This window comes from Rana temporaria, chromosome 5 (assembly GCF_905171775.1).
Source record: "Rana temporaria chromosome 5, aRanTem1.1, whole genome shotgun sequence".
Classification (NCBI taxonomy): Eukaryota; Metazoa; Chordata; class Amphibia; order Anura; family Ranidae; genus Rana; species Rana temporaria.
Window position 1 is genome coordinate 366,807,829 of NC_053493.1, and position 13,245 is coordinate 366,821,073.

Genomic DNA, 13,245 nt, shown 5'->3' on the forward strand with positions numbered 1-13,245 from the left:
GAAACACACGCATTGTACATTATATACTACTGTAATAAAGTGGATTATAGGATTTTACAAGCCTTTTAACTCCGTTCACAGTGGGGATTCCTGACAGGCAGGGAGAGAGATGGGGAGAGACATCACATTACATGGTAAGACCTACCCCAAAAAAAAGCTTGACTGTCTTTTGTTGCCAAACATTACCATGTTTCGGGGAAACCTGGTAATAGTGCCTGGTATTGTGTGCCAAACCTCTACTAAACAGGGCCCCACCCAACACAGACACATAAATGAAGTGCGGCACAACTCGTGTATGCCTGCGCAGCTCCGGCTGGTAGACATTTGCAATTCGTTTAGTTACAAATTTGTTTTAAAATTCAGCACGTTAATTGGTATTCTTCTGAAAGACTCTTGACGAATAAATACGAAAACGAATTGTCAGAGCGAAAATCAGAAAGAATGGAAAACTATTCAATCTATGAGTTTAACGAATCGATTACATTCGGAAATTTTTCTTATTTTCTATTTATGATTACCGTATTTAACGGGGTATACCGCACGCCGGCGTATAACGCGCACCCCAAACTTAGGAAGGTAGTTTAAAGAAAAAAGTAGTTTAAGGGGAAAAAAAACCTTACATTTTTGTCCATTTGCGGCCTTGTCCGGCCTCCGTCTGCGGCCTTGCGCGGGGTCCGTCCAGCCTTGTGGGTGTCCCTCTGCGGCGTCCGTGCAGGTGTCCGTCTGCGGCTTCCTCACCTTGCCTGGGGTTCGTCTAGTCCATCCGCACCTTGCCCGGGGTTCGTCCAGTCCATCTGCACCTTGCCCGGGGTTGCAGCGGTGTTCGTTTTTGAATTAGGCGCCAAGCCGAGAGGAGCAGGATTTCCTGGGTGTTCGGCTCCTCTCGCGTGGCTGCGGGCGGAACCGAGCCTAGCCGAGTGTACATTACACTCGGCTCGGCTCTAGGCTGCGGCGCTCGGCTCCTCGTGGCTTGTCTTGGCTCCTCTCCTGTGGCTGCAGGTGTGGCCGAGCGTAGCCTAGCCGAATGCGCAGTACGCTCGGCTCAGTCTATTTTGACAGCACCCGGGAACAGCAGTATCGGCGTATATCGTGCACCCACGATTTCCCCCTGATTTTTAAGGGGGGAAAAAAGTGCGCGGTATACGCCGGTAAATTATTATAGTTGTTATTATTATTAACTATTACATTTTATAGGTAAAAATGCTGAAGTCAGTAATTCTCCTATTCAGGTCTCTGCGCCATAGCAGCTATTTTGGGATAGATTAGATTTACATTTTTATTGAAATTTCCTTTAAAATTTGGCTAAAGTACCTGTTCCTGAGCAGAATGCATCTGAAGTTACAATATATGCGTTGTAACGAATGCCACATCTAAACGAATGGAGCGGAACGAATACCAAAGCATCCGAAATAATGTATGCCGATCATAACGAATGATCCGATAAATGAAAAAAACGAATGAAACTAAACACATTTCTCAGTAAGGTACATGTCTCCACCTTGGGTCGCTTAGGGGTACTCTTCACAAATATATGTTTGTCCTAAACTGGGTTGCAATCGGCTTTATTTCTTGAGAATACGCTGCATAGAATTGAGCCAGATTAACACAATCGGCCATATACAAAGACACCTGGAAGTCGTTTTCTGTGTAACCGGCCATAGATTGTATAGAATGTGTCTTCAGTATTCCTTATTATTGTGAATGTTTGTCATCGTGGCTCGGGAACGACATGTAAGGAGGAGATGAGTTTACAGTAGAGGTTGCTCATAATCTCGACACGTCACGTGCTTTTTGTTTGGTCATGGAGAGAGCGTGATCGAAATTCCTCTGTGACTCAGCAAAACCTTTACTGCTGTTGGTCTATTTTAAACCTCCATAAAGGAATACACCTTGGTGAGCTGCTCACAGCTGCCTGGCTGATGTTCTGGGCACATCCTCCCCTATCAACGCATTTATCGCTTTCCAAATTAGTGTTGGTTTTATGTCATTTTCAGTTGATGCCTACAGCTGTCAATTCCAGCATTTTTTCTTCTTTGTTTCTGAATAATTTGTTTGCCATAATTTTTTCTTCTTTTACTTAGTTTGTTTAGCTTGTGTGCAGCCAAAGGGTTTCCCCCTTCTTTTTCCTATGGAGAGGGGCATAACTGGAAGATTTTCTAGACCAGTGAAATTCTAGGGTTCCTAAGGGGTTCCTTAACCACTTGCCGACCTGCCGCCGTCATTATACTGCGGCAGGTCGGCATGATCCGCGAACCGTCGTAGCTGTATGTCGGATCGTTTAAGCGGAATAGCGGGCACGTGCCCGCTGCACAGCGGGGGTGCCGATGCTCATGACCGGTGGGTTGCGACCACGGGCGCGAGAGGCAGAACAGGGACGTGTGTGTGTAAACGCACACGTCCCTGTTCTGAGAGGAGATGCAGATCGTGAATTCCTATAAGCTGGGAACCACGATCTGTCATCTCCTATAGCAGTGATGGCGAACCTTGGCACCCCAGATGTTTTGGAACTACATTTCCCATGATGCTCATGCAATCTGCAGTGTAGTTGAGCATTATGGGAAATGTAGGTCAAACATCTGGGGGGGCAAGGTTCACCATCACTGCCCTAGACCAATCTCCTGCTTAGAGTTTGATATGCTATAACATCAGGATAATGTCTAGCTGGGGTCAGCCATCCTTACAGTTAAAGGACAATTCCACCTTTCCAAAACAAACAAAGGGGATTTTTTTTTTATAAAAAGCAAACATTTTCAGTTTATTTATTTTTTATTTGAGCCTGCACATCATTGCAACCAAGATCATAGGATAGTGAATGTAATGCTCTGGACCCTGCAGACTATTCCTCCAGCTCAGGTCTGCCCTAAGGTATGGATGAGACCTTCAGCGGGGGCTTGCTGCTGTCCATTTGTGGTCATCCTCCGGTTTGCACCACGTGTCTATGTATATTTTGTTTTTATAACTCTTCCTATACTTGATCTGTTTGTAAATGATTCGCTAATAAAATATAATTTTTTTTATTCTACTCGTCCAATTTTGCCTACGAAGTCCGACTTGGAGCCAAGGGCAGACTGACCATTGAGTCACTCGGGGGCCCCATGTCACTAGGGGGCCCCATCAGGGTTGCCAGGCTCAGTAAAACCAGGGACATTATGTAAAAATCTATGTTTTTTTTTTACATCTGTCCCTGTTATGTCTGAAACCAACATGCTTCTGATGTGAAAATCCTGAGATTTTAGCTGCCCCGCCTCTGCACTGCCTCCTGGTGTGGTGGCCATCTGTAAGCCCAGGGGCCCCATAGTCTTCTATTGCCCGGGGGCCCCATGAGTTGTCAGCCCGCCCCTGCTTGGAGCCCTTTGGCTCTCCAGTTTCTCTATAAATACGAATGTGGTTCTAATGTTCTAATTTTTGCAAAGTATAAATGGACTACAAGTGCTTGTGCTCCATTGAGAACAGTGCAACATAAAAGTGATGGGATTTATGCCTTCACATTGCTCTGGGAGGCCTACCACTCTCACATTGTTTCTCCGAAGTCTGTTTTCCATTGCGTCTAGCTTGACCGCTTGGAGATCCGTTAGCACCTGTAGCCCTTTAAGTTCCCCCTGCAATGGAAACAGCGTGTCTTCAACTACGCTTAACCTCTCCTCTAGCGCGTTCGTTCTTGCAACAGTCCTATGTAGCACTTGGCTCATGGTTACCAATTCTTCCTTTAAGCTCTTTAACTGGGTGTCAAAGTTTACCATATAGCCCTTGCATAAGTTAACTGCGCACAAAACCTCTCTTAAAGTGGGTTCCCCTTCTGTTGACAAGCCAGCCATGGAGGGGTCTATTTCACCATATGCTGCAGTAGTAATCGATGTATTTACAGTCCCGAGTACCTCTCCCCCCGATCCTTTGGTACTCACGTTTTTGATGCCTGCTGTACCGGTAGTGCTGCTAGGTTTTGCGGCTATTTGTCCCTGGCTCCTTCTGTCAAGTGGCGCCCCCATCTGCGACTTGAGTTGAGCTGTAACTGTAGGTGGTTGGCCTTTAGCTGGTGAGTTTGAAGAAGGTTGTACAGAACGTTCCATCTTTGCGGCAGATGCCTGGGTGTTTTTCACTGATCTTGTGGACGACATTCCTTCCTGTAGTTTGGGGGCGTTGGGCAAAGTAAAGTAACACTTCGTATACTGGCGAAGCCAGGCAAGAGACAAGTAGTCCGCAAGTATCGCTGCTGTGTATAATTAAGCCGTTATATCGTGCGGTATGATGTAATTTGGGCAAGATAACAGCAACTCCAATGGGCACCGCTTGGAGCAGGAGGATTGAGGATTGAGGGACAGGCTGTATGCTGTAGCCCTTAATGCACAAAAATCAAAGCACGGCGTAGCGCAAGCAAAAAGCAAAAAAAAAAAAAAAAAAAAAAAAAAAAAAGGTCTTTGCAAGGTGCAGGTCCCCAGCTACAGAGCAAATGGGGCCCGTAAGTATAGCTCAAGCCCCTTTGTAAGCAGTTTAATGCAGATTTATTTCTTTTCTTCCCTTCTCCTTTGGAGCGAGTGAATGGACCAGGAGATGTGTCCTGCAGAATCTAGAATCTTATTACACTGGCCCCCAGAAGTTTGGCAGCAGAGGGAAGAGGGAAGAAAGATAAAAAAAAATTTTTTTTTTTTATATATATATTTAGCAGGCAAAATAGGGCTCTGGCAGCAACAGCGCTTTGGGGGATAGGAGACAGTAAGCAATAAAGCACTAGGGCGGTTTAGTCTTTGGTTAGCCCACAGTCTCACACTCACTGTACAGAGCGCCGTACCACGCCAGTGCTGACTAACCCCCCGAGATCTCGCGAGACTTCCGGGTACCTCCGTGCGCTGTGGGGCTTGCTTGCTTCCCCCGTTTTCAGCCAGCCATCCGACCCTACTCCGGCTCCACAAGCCGAGCTGCTGCCGCGCCTCCTCACCAATCCACCACCTCTCTCCGGGTAGAAAGAGGGGGGGGGACGCAGCCACGTTAGGGGAGGGAGAGACAGACAGGCAAAGCTGCGGCGGCGTTCGGCGGGACACAGATCGCGGATGCGACCAGGCTCCAGACTCTGGTAAGGCTACAGATGCTGCTGTTGGGGAGGGAGAGGGTATCACACGGGACTTGTGCCCATCAGGAGCCGATTATACTTCCAGGCAGTAGCAGGGAAATCGGGGAGAGAGAGCAGAGGGTCACACAAGCTCACTCACTCCACCATGCTCTCCTACATCCGGTCACACCCCCTTAAATGATACTTAAATGACCCCTATTAGGGAAACAATCTGGTGTAGGGATATTCTTGGCTCTGATAGTTTCTCGCCTTTTTTCTCTATTGAAAGGGCCCATAGGGTCCCATTTAAGTTACTCCAGCAAGGGAAGCATCCAAGGCCTATGTTACTAAAGCTGCTTAATTACACTGACAAGATGACCATGCTACAGAAAGCTAGGGAGATGGGGGACATTACATACAATGGAGCAAGAGTTTCAATATACCCCGATTTCTCACCGGACTTACAGAAACGGAGAGCAGAGTTTATACCAATCAAAAAGTCTCTCCAGAAATATAGAATCACCTATGCTCTTTTGTATCCGGCTCGCCTTAGAATAGTAGCTCTGGGTAGGACTATCTTCTTCAATGACCCAATGGAAGTGTCCGACTGGCTGGAGGCAAATAAATCAGCGCTATAGCGCCCCAGTGATAGGGGGGGCTAGGTTTAACGAGGCAAGAGGAAGACGGGGAAACGTAAAGACTATATAATTAATAAAGAAGTGTACCCCCTTGTGCGCCCCCCCCCCTTTTTTTTTTTTTTTTTTTTGCCTGGGTACCACTCTTGCCATTCCTAGCATCGTTAGCTGTCCAGGTATGGGGGAAGAAGAGGGAGAGGAAAACCATCTCGACAACTAACGATAAAAGGTTCAAACAAGATTATCCTAAGTGAAGGGAAGATAAAAAAAAAGAGAGACACATGATATCAGAGGACAATCCAGTAGAGGGACCTGGCTACGGAACGTTTAATGTCAATGATTATATGAGCAGACTCAAATGTTTTGTTCCCTTTTTTTTTTTTTTTTTTTTTGGGGTTCCCCCCCCCCCCATTAAAGAAGGGAGAAGGAAAGAGGAGTGGAAAAGCAAAGAAGAAAAACCTTTTTTTTTTTTTTTTTTTTTTTTTCTCTTTTTTTTTTTTTTTTTTTTTTTGTGTCTTAGGCCCCATACTCACGAGCAAACATGTCTGCTGAAACTGGCCCGCAGGCCAGTTTCAGCAGACATGTTTGGTCGTGTGTGGGCGCGAGCGGGCCGAATTCCAGCAAACATTTGCCCGCCGGGCCTTTTCCCAGCGGGCAAATATTCCTGGACTTGTTTTAAAACAGCCCGCTGGAATTCAGCCCGCTCGGACATGTACGGTCGTCAGTACAGACCTACCGTACATGTCCAGGCGCCCGCCGTCCCTCGCATGCGTCGAATGACTTCGACGCATGCGTGGAAGCATTTTAAAGGCGGGCCGCCCACGTCGCCGCGTCATTGTCGCGGCGACACCGCGTCATCGACGCGGCGACACCGCGGACACGCCCCGCGTATTGTTTACGCGCGGACTTCTGTACGATGGTGTGTACAACCATCGTACAGAAGCCCTCTGGCAGACATGTATGGTGAAAACGGTCCGACGGACCGCTTTCACCATACATGTTTGTCCGTGTGTACCCGGCCTTAGAGACATTTAATGTTGCCTGGTGACACCTATGTTAAAGTTCTTTTTTATATATATATACACATATCCACACTTGTTTTACTAGGCTGACACGGTGTATAATGATTTATGAAGCTCGGTATTAGGGCTCTAATGTCAATTTCATTTAGCATTATTAAGTGATTAACAAACAAAGGGGGGAGGTAATTTTGACATTAATTATAGTATGCACACTTGGATACCCTACCCTCCCATTGCTTGAGGAGGGGAGGTGAAGTACTAACAAGGGGTGGGGGAGGGGACCTTCTCCCCCCCCCCCCCTTTTTTTTTTTTTTTTTTTTTTTTTTGTTCTGTTCCTGCATCTTGGAGGTATTTAATGTTACCTGGTGACACTCATCTTAAAAGTACTTTTTTATATATATCAACACATTTTTTACTAGGTTGACACGGTGTATAGTGATTTATGAAGCTCGGTATTAGGGCTCTTAAGATAAATTTTTTTTTCTTAGGGATGATTATTAAGAGAAAAAGAGGGGGAGGTAATTTTGACACTAAGTATAGGATGCACACTTGTGGACCCCTCCCTCCTATTGTCTGAGGAGGGGAGGTGAAGTATTAATAAGGGGTGGGGACCCCCTTTTTTTTTTTTTTTTTTTTTTTTTTGTGTGGGGTAATATTTGACACAAATAGAAATACGTACTCAAAAATTTCACTCGGGTACGTTGAGTAACACGTAAGAAACAATTAGCAACTAGTCAATTAGCACTTTTGTACTGTAAGTAAATTTATGATGTAAGGTTTTTCCCCCCTAGGGCTGTGTCCCAAGGGGATCTAATACAGGGGGTTGGTACTATATAGTTAAGGGGGGAGTGGCTTGGTTAATACCCCGTAAAATTATTATTTATTTATTTATTCATTTTTTTTCCTTTTTTTTTTTTTTTTTAAACCCTTTTTTTTCTTTTTTTTTTTTTTTTTTTATTTTTCTTTATTTTTTTATTTGTTTTTTTTTTTTTTTTTTTTTTTTTTTTTCTTTAGGGGTGCCGGTTGTTTTGATTCCATTTTTTTTTTTTTTTTTTTGAGGGAGAGAGAGAGGGAAGGAGGGACATGTGTTTGTGAGTCTGTAGGATGTGTAAGAGGAAGTGTAGAGTGGTCACTAGACAGGTCCCTAAGGGGTGCCCAGTAGGGCGGGGTAGGAAGAGGATGGGGGGGAGGGGTGGATGGGGGTTTGTGGGTGGGAGGGGAGAGAGGGTATGGGAAAGGTTAAAGGGAGGAGGTAGGAAGCGTATGATGCTCGAACTAGGAGATGTGCTGTTGGGTGGGCTAGAGAGGAGTGGGATGGCCACTTGCCTAGGTGGTAAAATAAAGGTTGAGTACCTTATTACTATGGCAACTCGTCTAGATGCAGGATAGATTACTGACCATCACCTCCTGGAATGTAAGTGGAATGGGGGACCCAATCAAGAGATCATCTGTTATGTCACTCCTGGAAGATAGTACGCCGGGAATGATATGTTTACAAGAAACACATTTGATCAAGGATTCAGTTTCATTACTGAATAGCCGTAAAATTCAATCTCAGTTCCATTCGGTCCATTCCTCTTACTCAAGGGGGGTGAGTATATTGGTGGGGAGGGGTGTGACGTTCTCTTGTACCGAGTCTCAGATAGATGACCAGGGTCGTTACATATTTCTTTCCTGCCTAATTGAGAACAGCCCATATGTTTTGGCGAATATGTATATCCCCCCACCATTTAAGCTAGATGTGTTACACAAGCTCCTTGAGTTTACACTTGATAAAACAGGAGTTCCTGTCATAGCTGTAGGGGACTACAATGAGGTCTTGGATAGTAGCCTGGACAGATTTCCACCTGGGAAAAAAACTGGGGAGGGGCGCCTAGCTCGGTTTTTGGAGGAAATAGGGATGAGAGATATATGGAGAACTTATTTTCCCCTGGACCGCCAATACTCGTGCTACTCCAGCTCCCATCATACACTTTCCAGAATAGATTTGGCTGTTGGTAGTGAGGAGGTAATACCACGGGTAAAGAGAATATACTATGGCCCCAGAGGGGTCTCGGACCACTCCCCTCTGGTGCTAATAATAAAGATTGGAGTTAAAGTCTCCTGTAAAGAATGGAAATTTAACCCAGGTTGGCTGGAGTTAATTGGTGACGTAGCATCTTTGGAGGCTAAACTAAAAGAGTACTCCCCGACGGGAATAGTTTGGGACTCTCTGAAAGCCTTTATGCAAGGTTTACTAATTCAGCAGGTTGCCAGGGTAAAAAGAGAAGGGATGGCTCTCGAGTGGAGGCTCCCGCTGCCACATTGGGAAGGCGTGAGCCCCACCGAGACTTGCTAGTGATAGATGCCAAATGTGAAACCACTACGCCTTATGTTTTACGGCCTGCCTTTGATTGTATGTTGACTCCACTGACTATGTTGAAATACCTGTAAATGATGTGGTCCGACCGGGACCAGCTCCTCTGTTTATAAATAAAACTTTTGAAAAAAAAAAAAAAAAGAGAAGGGAGAGAGCAGGAGGGTAGGTTGGCCTGTGAGACCACTCAGGCAGAATCGAGGTTTATCGAACAACCCACTCCAATTATGCAGGAAGCATGGCTGACAAAACAGCTAGAGTATAGAACCGCCATTCTGAGAAGTGCGGAGAACAAACGAACTCTACAAAGACAGTGCCAGTTTGGCGAGGGAGAGAAGGTAGGGAGGATCCTGTCACTCCTGAGCAGAACTAACTCCCCCACGTCAAACATCCTAGCAATAAGGACAACAACGGGCGAAATCTCCATGGATGGCCAAGTGATTCTACAAACGTTTTGCGAATATTACAAGGAACTGTATAGATCTAAAGGGGGGGCTGGGAGTGAAGCTATGCAAATTTTCTTTCGGAATATAGTAGTTCCCACGTTGCCTGATGAGGGCAGACAGGCTTTAGATGCACCAATCACCTTAAGCGAAATCCAACAAATTGTAACTGAGATGCCAAACCAGAAATCCCCTGGCCCGGATGGGTTACCTATCGAGTTATACAAGAAATTTGGTGATATTTTGCTTCCAGAGCTGTTAAAGGCTCTGGAGTGGGCTGAACATGGAGGTACACTTCCCCGTTCAATGTCGGAAGCAACGATTATAGTAATTCATAAGGAGGGGAAAGAAAAATTGACGCCCTCATCTTACCGCCCAATTTCTTTGTTAACCACCGATGTAAAGATCCTAGCTAAAATTCTAGCAAAACGCCTAAACAGATTCATTAGTAGCCTCATTCACCCAGACCAGTCAGGGTTCATACCAGGCAGGGCAACATCTACCAATATAAGAAGAACGTTTCTAAATTTACAAATACCAACGGATAATGAAAGACATAGAGCAGTCCTATCTCTCGACGCCGCTAAGGCATTTGATAGCCTGGAATGGAGCTACTTATGGGAAGTATTAGAGAAATTTGGTATTGGACCCCGCTACATAGGATGGGTTAAACTGCTGTATGGCGAGCCAAGAGCCAAAATTAAAATTAATAACGAGACATCGGAAGTTTTCCAGTTGGAACGAGGGACTAGGCAGGGGTGTCCCCTGTCCCCCCTTCTGTTCGCCCTCGCTATGGAACCACTTGCAATAGCAACCAGGGCGAGGGAGGACATAATGGGGTTCAGGAGACACCAAGGAGAAGACAAGATTTCATTATTCGCAGATGACATCTTGTTCTTCCTAGGGGATGTTGAAAACACTCTAGATAAAGTGATGCAATTGGTAGTTGACTTTGGTAATTTCTCAGGTTTGACGATTAACTGGGAAAAATCTGCCCTCCTACCACTGGATGATCCTGCCAACTTCCAGCTCTTGCCAGGTACCTCCCGATTAAGTGTGGTCACAAAATTTAAATACTTAGGGATTTGGATAACGAAAGACGTTTCCCAATATGCAAACTTAAATCTCGCCCCATTGTTATTAAAGTGGAAAAATAAATGTGATATTTGGAAAAGACTCCCCTTGTCAGTAGCAGGACGATGCAACCTAATAAAAATGGTGTGGCAGCCACAATTATTATACGTCCTCCACAATGCACCTTTATGGTTAGGATTTACATGGTTTAAGAAAGTAGAATCACTATTTAGAGAACTTATATGGAGAGGTGGCCAAGCTAGGATAAGCTTGCAAACACTCCAACTACCAGTAAAAGAAGGGGGCATGGCGGTTCCACACCCGAAGCTATATTTTATTGCGTCACAATTGCAACATCTGGCAGGGTGTGGAACCGCTGAGAGAGATGGCTCCATCAGCCGGTTGATGTTGACAAACAACCCTCACAAACTGCTGGTGGAAGCCCTAGAGGCAGATTTCTTCCCCTATAAACATCTAACAGTAAAACTAGCTATCAAAGTATGGCACACCACAAAGACCCTATTGGGATACATTGGCCTAACAGAATTTTCACCTCTATGGAAAAATAATAACCTGCAGGAAGTAACAAGTATAGAAGAATCAAGTGAGTGGAAGAGACAAGGCATAACCCGCTTAAAGCACATATTTGAGGGCAATACCCTAAAAACATTTCTAGATCTAACTAGGCAATTTAATATCTCAAACAAAACATTCTACAAATACCTACAGGTCCGCCATGCTATTCAAGCACAATTTAGCTCCAAACCAATTATATGGACCCAGATCCCTGTCCTTCTGAAGATAATCAAGGCAAGTACGGCCAAGGGCCTAATAGCACTAACATACAATAGCCTGAGTGCTAATGCGATAAGCAGAGCAGGACCGACCAAGAGTAAAGCAGCGTGGGAAAGAGACTTGGGAATAATATCACTTGAACAGTGGGATAGGATTCTTCAACAAGGCGCATTGGTCTCAATTGCTCCAGCGCAAAGACTCTCCCACTTGTTCTTACTACACAGGGTTTATTTTACCCCGCACAAAATGTTTAAAATGGGGTGGAGACAAAACAACGAATGCCCGAGATGTAAAAATAAAGGGGACTTAATACACATGGTCTGGAAGTGCCCCAAACTCTATAGCTACTGGAGGGAAATAGTAGAGAGGATAAATAAGGCATTTGGAACATCCCTTGATCCAGTGGCTAGGACCTGCCTTTTGGGGAGCATAGAAGACACAAGAGTCCCTCAAGACAGCGGGGAAGCTATACTGAGATGCCTCTTCCAGGCACGTAAGACGATAGCCCAAAAATGGCAGGCGCAGACCCCCCCGTCAGTAGTCAACTGGCTAGCATCCATAAAATTAACAATCTCAAATGAAAGAGTATACTTTACCAGACACGGGAACTATGAGAAATTTGTAAGAATTTGGGGGCCGTGGTTGAGGACGACGGGAAACCTAGTATAGGGGATCCCGCGTAAATGATTCTAGAATGTCATCTGTCCCCGCCCCCCCGGCATCGATGGTTGTTTTCCCTCGATGCCGGGGTGGGAATGCCGGGAGCGCTGATAGGGCAAATCACCCCGGGGAACTTGTCTTCTCATATTAACACAAGGGGACTCTGTTAACAGAAAAGGGCGGGGGCCTCCTCCAATCTCCTCTGGTTGTCCTACACAGCAGATCTTTTAAAGGGCTAATACGCTTCCTTAGATAGGGGTAGGAGGGGGGAAGGGGCAAGAATAGATGTATGGCTAGGAGATATAGCAGGCAACAGGTACTCAAGGGTAATTATGCTAGGTGTACGGGCAGTATTGGATGAAGAAGCTGTTTCCTGTTTTCTGTTTTTCTTTTTTTTTTTTTTTTTTCTCTTGGCTCTTCCGTATTGTATGTACTCTTATATGGTGTAACACTGTTACCTGATGAAATATGTGCCTGCTGTACTAAGTCATTTTAAAATCAAATAAAAAACAATTAATATAAAAGAGAACAGTGCAACATAAAACATGGTCAGAAAGGTGGATTTAGCTATTTAAGTTCACTATACACATTACAATCTGTTGTATCTACTTTAGATTTATCTACAACATGTAGTGTGGGGGGGCCTAGCGAATAGGGCCATTACTGAACTCTACTTTAGGAATTCTAGTTCCTTGTCGGTCATTCTGATGCTTTGACTTTAGTGTTTTTAAGTTGCTGATCCTGGAACAAGTATGAAAATAAGATGTGACACTTGTCTGACATATCTTTTCAGCATCCTTTGTTCCAGGGTTGTGACTGCTGAAACATACTAAAGTCATACATAGCCAGGTACCTAGCATTTTCAGAAAGATGTCTGCAATGAGAGCCTTCATACATTCTTCATGACTGAGTTCCTTTAATACAGGGGTGCCCAACCTTTTGAAGAGCGAGAGCCACTTAAGCGACTTGGTAACCGGTCGCGGGCCACAATGAGCGGAGCGGGTAGATGGCATGTCCGTGTCTGCTCTGCATATGCCCACAATACTTTTTAGCGGATCATATTGGAGGTAGAACACAAGTCGGTTTATGTCTGCCACTACTTAAAGGTGAATGGAGGGTCCAATTGGGTCGGACTGACCATGTAAAAGCGGCCCAAGGCTGCTTTCACACTGATGCTCTGCGGTTTACCCGCACCGCGGGTGCAACACAGTGTACC

General features: G+C 45.2%; 1 protein-coding gene across 1 annotated transcript in view; it reads left to right on the forward strand.

Moving 5' to 3' along the window:
• The window catches only part of SPAG1 (sperm associated antigen 1), a 148,216-nt gene that overhangs the window by 87,312 nt on the left and 47,659 nt on the right, over positions 1-13,245 (forward strand). The window lies entirely within an intron of this gene.